Here is a 10630-nt window from a genome sequence, read left to right on the forward strand (position 1 = left end):
GGTGTGCCCTTTCAGACACAGCACTACCAGTGGTCATGAGCTTTTCCTTCTTCAGATCTGCATTTGCAAACCTGTAACCTTTTCTTTGCCTATAAAATAGAGCAATCACAAAGATGTTTGGCAGCCTGTGCTAATACTAATAATATTCGGGAACAGCTATCAGTTCTTATTGCCTCCTTCCGTTCCCACCTTCTCTTTGCTGAGTTCTTTGGCTGCCCTGCCTTTTGTAGTGTAAGGTCTTTGGGGCAGGAAATAAGTCTTTTTGTTGTGGTTTATAGGTGTTTATAGTTGTTAAACACGGAAGGGCTCTGGAGCACCACAGAACCACCGTGATGATACAAATCAGCCCAAGATAGATTCTATGTTTGTTATGATTAAATATATTCTTCCTCAAATTACAGACAGATCCTTTGAAAAATAAGAGTAGGCCACTTCTTTTATTCGTCAAGCACTAGAATATATCTATGTTGCTGAAAGATGATACTTGCTGGAGGCTTAGAAAAGGCATTCCATATTTGTGGCATGATTTAACTGTGCCTAGCTTTACTTTGTTTCACCAGGTCCTCATTTAGACCACCTAAAAGGCTGCTTGACACAGACTTCCACTCTGATCCAGTCGCTGAACTGATCTTGAAGACAGAAGTATGACCAAAAAGCAATACAGTATAACTGTATTTTTTTTTTTAGATGAGAAGAGGGTCGATAATACTTTGCATGAATTGTAGCCCAGACAGTTGATACCTGGGGCAATAGGAACAAATATAAGCTTAAAAGATGCAGTCATCAGGAATGGAATAGAGTCATTGCTGTGTATAGATTATTCGGTTATAATAATAACATTGTAGCGACACAATGCAAGTGAAGAAAAAAGAAAAACTTGAGATTAAAGTCTCTGCTGACACACAAAGTGGTGATCCACTAGAAGCAAACAAATTAAAAAAACCATTGCACTGAATAACACAGAAAAATTAAGTGGAGCAAATATGAAAAGTGTTTAGACAATCAAACATAGTAATCCTTTTTTTTAAATGAATAATTATCTGAGCATTCTTACTTCTCTTACTTCCTTGTCAGTATCAGGAAATCTATATGTGAATTTTTAATTTCTTGCTAAATGCGTTAGCTCAGGCAAAAGGTTGCCACTAAAAATATGACATCTGTATTTCACAAACCCTATTGCTTGCTACTGTAAAGATTTCTCATTATTAAAAAATCAATGAGAAAGAGACATAGTTTAGATTTCTTCTGTTTCTTGATAGGAGGAGTGTATAGTGCAAAATATGTTTAATGATAGCAGTGTTTCAGCTTGCTTTTATAGCTCCAGGGGTTTGTAAACAGTTATTTAGCAATCTTTTAATCCAACAAGGTTGATCAACATAAAAAGCCTTCCTGACAAATAGGCGAAATAAAAGATTGTACTACACAAAAAGTTGGTCAATCCCACTTTATGTGGTGGATTGACCCTGGCTAAGAGCCAAATACCTACACAAATATACTTGCTTATTCCCTGTTTCATGTGCGATGGAGATAAGTGTCTGTGTGGGGGTTTGGGTATTGGCTGGGATTCATTCCCCACAGTCCTTCCACACCTGGTACAAAAGTTTTCCTCATCTCAAGAAGTTATTGATTCTTTATGTGGTGACATTGTACATCCTGGGTTGCCTTGAATTGCTCTAAACTTTGCAAATAGAAATGTCATCAAAGTTTGAGCAGCCAACAGAAGGTCCACCTTATACTCAGAGAAAAAAAATAGACAGCCTGAAAGGGCAATTCATCTTAACCTAAGGCAGGGATCTGTGTTCAGTTGAATTGTTATTTTGAAACATCTATTTCTTTCCACTGGGAACTTTGCCTTATTAGCTCAGGTTGAATGGATTGCTTTAGACACCCACAGCCAAGTGAGGCAAAGCCAACTAACTACTTACATCTTTGTCTGATTTGAATTGCTCCTTTTTGTATGCCTTTTGAAACCTCTTCAGTTGTGTCAATAGACATGCCCTATATTCTAGTTCAGTTGTGTTCCCCTTTATCCCAGAAGTAAAGATTATCCCCTACTTTTGCTTTTATATTCTGCTTTTATTTTTTTCTGTGTTCTGACTCTATTTTTAATAATACATACCCTTTCTTCAGTAACAGTTATTAATTATATTAGTTGTAGCCTGCTGTACTGATTCAGCTGTAGGCTGAGCAGGCCCAGCAGAAGAAGAAAAAGCTGAAACTTCATCTGTGACCTGATGCTTCATATACTTACTTCCCCATTTCAATAGTTAATCACCATATGTAGCCCAAAGTATTTGCAGTCCTCTCTCTTTGCTGATCAAAAGGATATTTTTTGTTGAGGAGCAGAAGGAGAATTATTCCTTACTTTCTTGTAAGGACAAGATACAGATATTGTCCCACTTCTACCCAAGGAAATCTAGTAAAAATGTGTCTCATTGTTTGTAACTCTTAGAGCATTTATTTTCATTGGGTTTTTTGGCACAAGTGGAAGCCCTGAAGTTTTGAGGAAATGGAACTGTGATCAGGAGGAGTTCAGCAACACCACTGCATATACCTCTTATGTTTTATACTCATCCTTCTCTCCTTCCTTTCTTCTCTCTCTACCCCTTCTCTCCTTTGTCTCACCTTCTCCCCTTTCCTTCTTTGTTCCTTCTCTCTTCCCTTCCTCCTTTTACCCCTTCTCTTCCAAGCGTTTTAACTTGCCAGCTGTTTTTTAACAGATGTTTGACACATAACCACCCAACTTCACATTCTTATACCTTATACTACCTCTCTTTCTTCTGCTGGACTGTGTTATCATTGCTACTCATGCATTGCACATTAGGAATCCCACATCCAAGTCTAGTCAATGAGGTTGGATTCAAAATTTTGATTGAGGGCACATCTCAATCTCACCTTACTGAAGTCAACAGCAGATCTTACTTTACCTAAGCCAATCCAATCCTAACTCGCTTTGGAGACTTGCATTAGAGAATTGCAGTAGGTTCTGAAACTTTTAACCTGAAAGGCAGGAAGTTATTGGAAAACAAGCTCTTGTTTTGCAGTCCTAGTGGATAACACCCACTTAGATGCAGTTGCCATCTGTTGTTTTCTTGGATCGTGTTGGAATACGTGAAATAAGCTGAAAGAGAGAGAGGCAAAATGACAGACAGATGCTAGAGGGAAATAATGTTTGGAAAATTGATGTTCCACAAAGCAAGAGGAGAACATGAACAAAGCAAGAAGGACATGAACTATTCTATTTTAGTCTGGAAAAGACCTGCTGGGGCAATAAGTGTAATTGCACCGATCACCAAAATGTGCCTAGAGCATAAATAAAGCTCCCTGGCTGCCATAGATCCAGCATTACTTTTTATTTCTTTTTCATATAGTTTCCTAGGCATAATTGGGCTGAGTGCTGTCAGTGGAAAGTGGGACTAGAATCATCCTTTAGACCATGGCAAGAAGGACAAAGTAGAAGAGCAGTTAGAATAAATAACTTGTGGACTTAATGATGGAAGTAAAAGTATGGCATTCCCATTAACCTCTTCCCTCCGGCAAAGCTGAGTTGTAATGAAGAATCCAGCCTGTATCTTCTAACTTGTCTTCGGTTGTAAGACAGGAAAAGAGAGGAAAAATTGAGGTATAGGGTTACAATCAAAAGTTTCATCTGTTTGGTGATACTATATATATTTTCAGTTTAAATAAATTTAAATTAAAAATAAAGTGGTTTAGGATTCAAACCCAAAAACCACAAATTCAGTTGGTGAAAATTAAATGGTGTTGTTTATCCTAATTAAAAAAGAAGCATTTTTTTGTTTTGTTTTCCTCCCCTCAGCTACACCTGTAATATATAAAAAACATACTTATATATTTTGTGCAATATTGCACAAGACCCAAAATTGCTATCTTGTACAGAATGTACATGTCCTGAAAATATTTTCAGAAATGTTTTAATAGCAAATGTTTCATCAAGTTGTCATATCACATTGTATATGGGAAGAGAAACACTAACACTGAATTAGTTCATCTGTTAGCTTCTGAATTTAAGCAAACACTTAATATAACACTAATATTTATTGTTGCTATAAGATGTTAGGTATGTCTGTAAGTAGTATTTAAATCTGATTCTCTTAAGCTGAAACAGTTTTACTGACTCAATGACATAAGCATTTCCTGAAAGAGAAGGACATATTTCCTGTATTTTGTTAATATTTGACAGCACTGATCTTAAACGAGTAGCAACACGACACTGATTTGCAAGACAGACTTTAAAGTACAGTTGAAATTCTGTATTATTGTATCCCATGTAAACTCATTTACCGAGCAGCAATTACATAATAAATTACATTTAAAGCAAAAAATAGACCCTGTTTTCCTTATTTCAGTCATAGAATTAAGCAGAGTTAAAAAGGAGAGAAGATCCTGCAGATGAGTTCTCAATATTTTGCGTCTGTGCAATGAGGTTTCCTCAGTTTCAGAGCAGACGATCCACAGAAGTCAACTCCATGCTTTGGGTTCCTGAAAGGAGGAGAGTTTTGCTCTCAGTGCTTAGTTTGAAGAAAAACAAAACAAACAAAACCAAAACCCCAAGAAAACTTCTGAAATAATCTTCACAGAAGGGACAAAGCTCACTTTGAGATATTGTAAGCTTTTTAAGTTAATACTAGTATTTGCAACTGCATTCTATAAAATGCAATTCTACAGTATGTACAGAGAGACAATGTGCTGATTTAAAGGTAAACCAGCAGGAGAAATGAACCCAACTCAAAAGAGACCACAACTCAGAGTTACAATGTAATAAAAAATAATACAATAATACAGTTATATGGGCAAGCAATTGGTTTTAACTCACAAAACTCAGACGTATAACCCAGCACCTTGGGGCACGAATGGAATGGTGCTTGTTGGCCCCTGTGCTGAGCCGCACGTGGTCCCCCTGAGTCCAAAGGAAAAGGGGGGGGGAAACCTGTTGGTGAGAGTGCTGGTCGCAGTCTGGTTGAGAGTGGTGGTTGCAGTCCGGTCGAGGTTCTGGTCCTCCTCTGGATCCAATGAGTGGTACCAGAAGTCCCAAGACCCCAAGATTATGTACACTCAGGTTCCAGTGGGAATGCCCAGTACCTCCCCCAGGGTGGGGAGTTCCACAATGGGTGGTTGTGAGTCATGAGATATTTTTTGAATCCTTGGTGGCCTATTAGCAGGCATGACCCCTCAGGCTGGGTGTGGAGGAGCTAATGACTCCCTGGAGGGGAGTTAACATCACCCATAACTACAGCCTGAGGGGCCAGGTGTGCTCTGGGCAGCTGCTGCAAATGGCCTATTGTTAACAGTTCCTGGGAAATGACATAGAGGGTATAGAATACACAGTTTGGGTTACACCCACACAGTGATGAAACCGGTCCTGGCTGCTCTAACTAGGACAGACAACAGGAAGTGTGAGATCAAAGGAACTTTGACAATTACTTTGTAGTATCACCAGCAGGAATATCTTTTCTCTGAATTTGCAGTGGGCCAAGTCGAATTTGTGCATAAACCTTCACAGGATAATCCTAATCTGAGGTCAGGTGTTTGGGAGCACACCTACTAAAATAATTGGATTAATAAAAGTGTAAAGAAACACATAAGCAGTATTTTCAGCAACTGGACGTGGCTTTTTGTCACAGTTTTCCTCCTCACCAAGGACGTGAGGAGACCCTTTTACATTAACTGTAGCCAAAACACAAATAAAAGAAAAGAGCCCCTTGACCCTTCTACCTCCAAAAAAAAAAAAACAAAAGCATATAAGAGCAGCCTAGACCGGTAAAAAAAAAAAAAAATGGGCATTGCAGTAAAGTAATAACACAGTGGGTTCAATCTTCTTAGGTTGCCTAAAAAAAAGTTTGATTTATCTTGATCACAATTTCTAATTCCTGTTACTTGGAACGGTGATTTACTTAGAGAGGAGTCTCTTCCCACAGAGCAAGGTGCAAGACATTCCAGTGGTCAGAAATTAAGGCTAACTTTGATGGTGGAACGATTCATTCAGGTTGTTTTGTAACCTTTTAATCCTTTTTTGTGACTCTTTAGTGGACATTCACAATGTTTAGGCCAGTGTCAAGGCTGGCTGCAATATTATAGTGACAGTTGCACCAATGTCAGAGATAATACAGTTTCCTATTATACAGTAAAGATTGTGTCCACCCTTTCTAAGAGGATCAGGCTGAGAGCATATGTTCAGTCTCTAGCTTCCATGACCTCAGATGCTTTCCTTCTTTCTTCAAAGTATTGCTTTGCATGTGGCTGCCCTAAAACTTCCATAGTTAGCTTACCAAATGATTGAGATGGCTCGGTCACCTGTATTCTGCATTATTTGCCATTTCTGCAACCCTTATATCATCTGGAAACAGTTATAATACAGTATGCTTGCTTGCTTTGGAATTACTGATGATACTATTCTGCAGAATAACAGCAAATCCCTTTAGGACCTAAAGCAACCCTTTAATGATAATAAGGCACCTTTCAATCAGTGGGTTTTTGAACGACTGATTATTATTTTAATTTTTGATTGTTCTAAATTCTCAGTAACCTTGCCAAGAGGTACCAGATCAGGTGCCTTATAGAATATGCACAGGTATCCACACTTGCTCTAAGAGCTTTTAGCTTAAAGACTTCATCCCACACTGCTTCTAGGTATTGTTTTGTTTCCATTCTAGTCTCCCTAGAAGTGTGTGATAGTGTTGGAGACATGGATTCATGCTGACTTGGTTCTTCATAGGATCACATTTCTGTGCCCTCATGGTGAAAGGCTTTCTATGGTGCAAGGTAAAAAACAGTTTCCCATGGACTTTACTGCTGTAAAGAGTTTAAAAAGAAAAAGCAATCCAGACCTTGTGGAGGCAAAATAGAATGAGAAATGGGAATAGAATTATATTCCTAATCTTTATAATTTTGATAATATTCAGATAAAACTATAATGTATGGGTATCTAGTCTCTTTGAATCAGAGAGTCACTATTATATGGTCAGAAAACCCCCCAGGTTTTACTCCAGTGCTATCAAGTAGTTTCAGAATAAATCCTATGTATTTTCACAACAGTAAGTGCCCCAAATAACCAACCTAGACCTTCTGAAGTTGAAGGCTTCCCTACTGCCAGAAGAGGATAACATCTGCATGTTCTGTTTTGTACTTGTACAAAATATTGTCTTCATTCTCTATATAACTAGAATCTGGCACTTTTGGTAAGACTCAATAAGTAAAGGAATTTGCAATTCTCTTGGCACCTCTTCTTTAAATGCCACTTTATAGTCATGTAGGAATCGAGTCCTTTTTCTTGCACTTATGAACAACTAAAACTACTTGATCCTAGGCATTATTATTTTTCTGTTCAAATTATCTCCCTCCTTCCTGTTTCCTTTTCTTAATCTCTTCCCCATATTGCATTTACAGCCAAGATGAAGTTGTTGATCAGTTGCCCAAGTAACCAGAGCCCATATTGCTACATCAGTCATAGAAAGATGAAGTTCCATGAAAGCTTTTACCTACTACTTTCCGAAGTAGATTGTAACATAGTCAATTCTGCTAATAAGCTAATTTAAACCTTCAAATTCAGTTCCGTATTACTGCATGGGTTTGCTCTAAATCCTTGTTGCAAAGATTTGCAAACTCATTATTTCGATTATTAAAATAGAAACTTCTCTTTCAGTAAATCCTATGAAATAAAATCTTGGAAATAACATTTTACATGTATATTTATATGTAAGTATACATATTTTAGTAGAGATTAGTCACTCCTATTCTGGGCTACTTCTGGTGTTTGGAAATCTGGGTTTGTTTTGCAGGAAAATAAAAAGTGGAATCACTTTGTGTGTAGACATCACACCAATGACAGGGACAGTTTTTAAAAGTGTGGTGATAGACGAGTAGCAATGGAAGATAATGCCAAATTGTACCACCTACATTGTACCGCTTGACACATGAAAGATATTTTTGTAACATCCCAGTGAATAATAGCTTGCAGTCTCTTCCCTTCTTTTCTCCCTTGAGACCCACAGTTTCTTGTGGAGGATATGTCAGATCTAGCAAAAAATGTGAACAAAGAGACAAAACTTCAGTCATGCAGCACAAATATACCCAGATTGCTCTTATACTTCTGACAGAGAAAAGCACTTTTTCTCTTAAAAATATTCTCTCTTCATTCTACTTTTTTGCCAACAACCTGATATAAAACATAAGTTAGGGATTCAGAAAGTCAAGAGGGGAGTTGTGTGGGTACCTTAGCAATGGTGTTATTCTAAAAAAGAAATCATACCCACATGAAATATTGAAAAGCAACCATACTAGCTGTGGAACAATATTAAAGACTGCTAATTCTGTTTGGTTTTGGTCTTTAATAAGATGAGACACTCTCTATTGACAGCTGGTTGGCTTGCATTTCTCCAAAATTGGAACAAAATTCAAGTTTCTCTGAAAAAAAAAGGAGAAAATATGCTTTGAATAAAAAAAATGCAGCTGGGGAAGAATAAAAAATAATATACTATGTTAATACTGGTTCAATGCAAGGGGTTTATTCAGAATTTTTTCAAACAAGATGTTAATTAAGATCTCACGGGGGTTATCTTCTGAAGGGAAAACTTTCTTTGGTACAAAATAGTTTATGTGGAATTTTTCTTCTAGGTGAGCTGGGTGACATAGTACTGTGTTGCATTAAGGAGTGTTTTATTATGTAGCATGAAGATGATGAGTTTTGACAAGTTAACATATTGCCATTAAATAAAGGTGTTATATTCATTTAATGGAAGGAGATGTAAGTTATTCTCCACACCGCCCTCAGTCTACAGAGGCACAGCTAGGAACCCTGTGAGAGGGTTTTACAGAAAGAAATTAAAATAGACTGCTCTTGTTAAAATTAGCATCTGTCTTTATTTATTTTTTGTCAAATATTTTAAGATCACTTTCGACAACCTGTAATGGCAAGGGATGCACCTTAGGACTATTGCTATTTGTGCTCCCCTTTCCTTCTGTACCTGGGAGAGACTGCAATATATATACTTAAATTAATGGCTTAAATTCAAGGATCTGAATGTGTCATGCAGGTCATTTATTTATAGCAAGCTGCCCAACGAACATGGCTCGGAGGGGATGAAAATGCATTCTACATGCGTGAAAGGCAGCAGATGGATTTATTGACTTCAGATGCAGTCAGAGGACACAAAGTGACATTTATTCCTTAAGAACCAGACACCACAGAATTTACTAGTCTGTATATCTACAGTAACACAACAGATTGTGACTGAAAGGTTTAGCTGCCTTATGTACTTGTGTTTAATTTAAATCAGTTAGTATTGTGTTCAATGTTTATGTTTCTATCCTGCTAATCCAGTTTTTTGCAATTTTTTTTTGTTTTGATTAGTTTGTATGAAACAACCTGAATTTGGAGTCTGTTCCATATTAAATATTACTGACTTCCAACTCTCCACCACCTCAATGAACGTTTTTATTCCTTCAGGAAGAAAATCTAAGAATTGAGTCCATGTGGATGTGACATACAACAAAACCTACCAGATAGATTTTAGGCATCTTAAGCAAAGAAAGAACACAAAATAGCACAATTGGATTGACCATTATGTATCAGAAAGTTGTCTGGCACGATGCTTCTTCTGCCTTTCGTGTCTCTCCAATTTTCTTCTGTCTTGAACAAATACAAACGAGTTTAATAAATTGGGTTGTTTTTCCTGTAGTACCTGGGCTAACACACCTCTACTATATTTTTCTAAACTATTTTTCCAGCTTTCTTCAAATGGAAGTACTTTTAAATTTCCATTTTATCACTCTGCAAATATTTCACACCCTTTTTTCAAAATAATTCCCTCATTTGTACTAAAATTTTCAATCAGATATTTCCTTGAGCTTGCAGAATAACCATGATCTAATAGAAGTAAACAAACAAAACACCTTACCCTTAGGACTGAGCATAAACTATTTATACTGCATTTTTGAATGCCTAAAAATCACTACTCAATACCATACCTGCATGAAGAACTAATTTCAGCTTCATTGCCTTCTATGGAGCTGCAGAAATGATATATTTAGTCTGATGATCATAAGAGTATGAAAGAGTGTGTCTTTCTTACTTTTTAATTTATTTCTGCCTTCTTGTATTCACTTTCTTACTTGAATTGGAAAGGAATCAGTGTGGTTGAGCGAATTAGAAAGCTGTATGTGAAGAAGAAACCTATATACTCTTTTCATTTCTTTGCTGACGGGAAGGCTCTGCACAGGCACATAGAGCACACCACCACAGCGCTGTGTCTGTTAGACACATATGCTCCTCCTCTGTTCAGTCCTGTCTCTCCTTCCCTTTAACTAGCCTTCAGTAGCCTTTCCCATTTGCATTTTCCCTCCTTTGAAATGTCATCTCCTTCCTACTGCTCAGTTCCACCAACATACTTCTCCTCATTACTTCCTTTCCCCTCAGGATAAATATAGCTGAATAACTGCATGCCTTGGCCACTTTTATGTTGTAGTCCCAGTCCTGTGTAATAACTCTCCCTGCTTAGGCATAGACTTTGCCCTGAAGAACTCAAAACCACTAGCTACATGGAAGCAGGAGGAAGCGTGAAAGGAGATACCACTCTGCCAGAGTACAGAAGGTGAAGAGTGCTGACGTCTGCCT

Source organism: Neopelma chrysocephalum, unplaced genomic scaffold, assembly GCF_003984885.1.
Source record: "Neopelma chrysocephalum unplaced genomic scaffold, ASM398488v2 Primary Assembly neopelma1_25, whole genome shotgun sequence".
In the NCBI taxonomy this organism is placed as follows: Eukaryota; Metazoa; Chordata; class Aves; order Passeriformes; family Pipridae; genus Neopelma; species Neopelma chrysocephalum.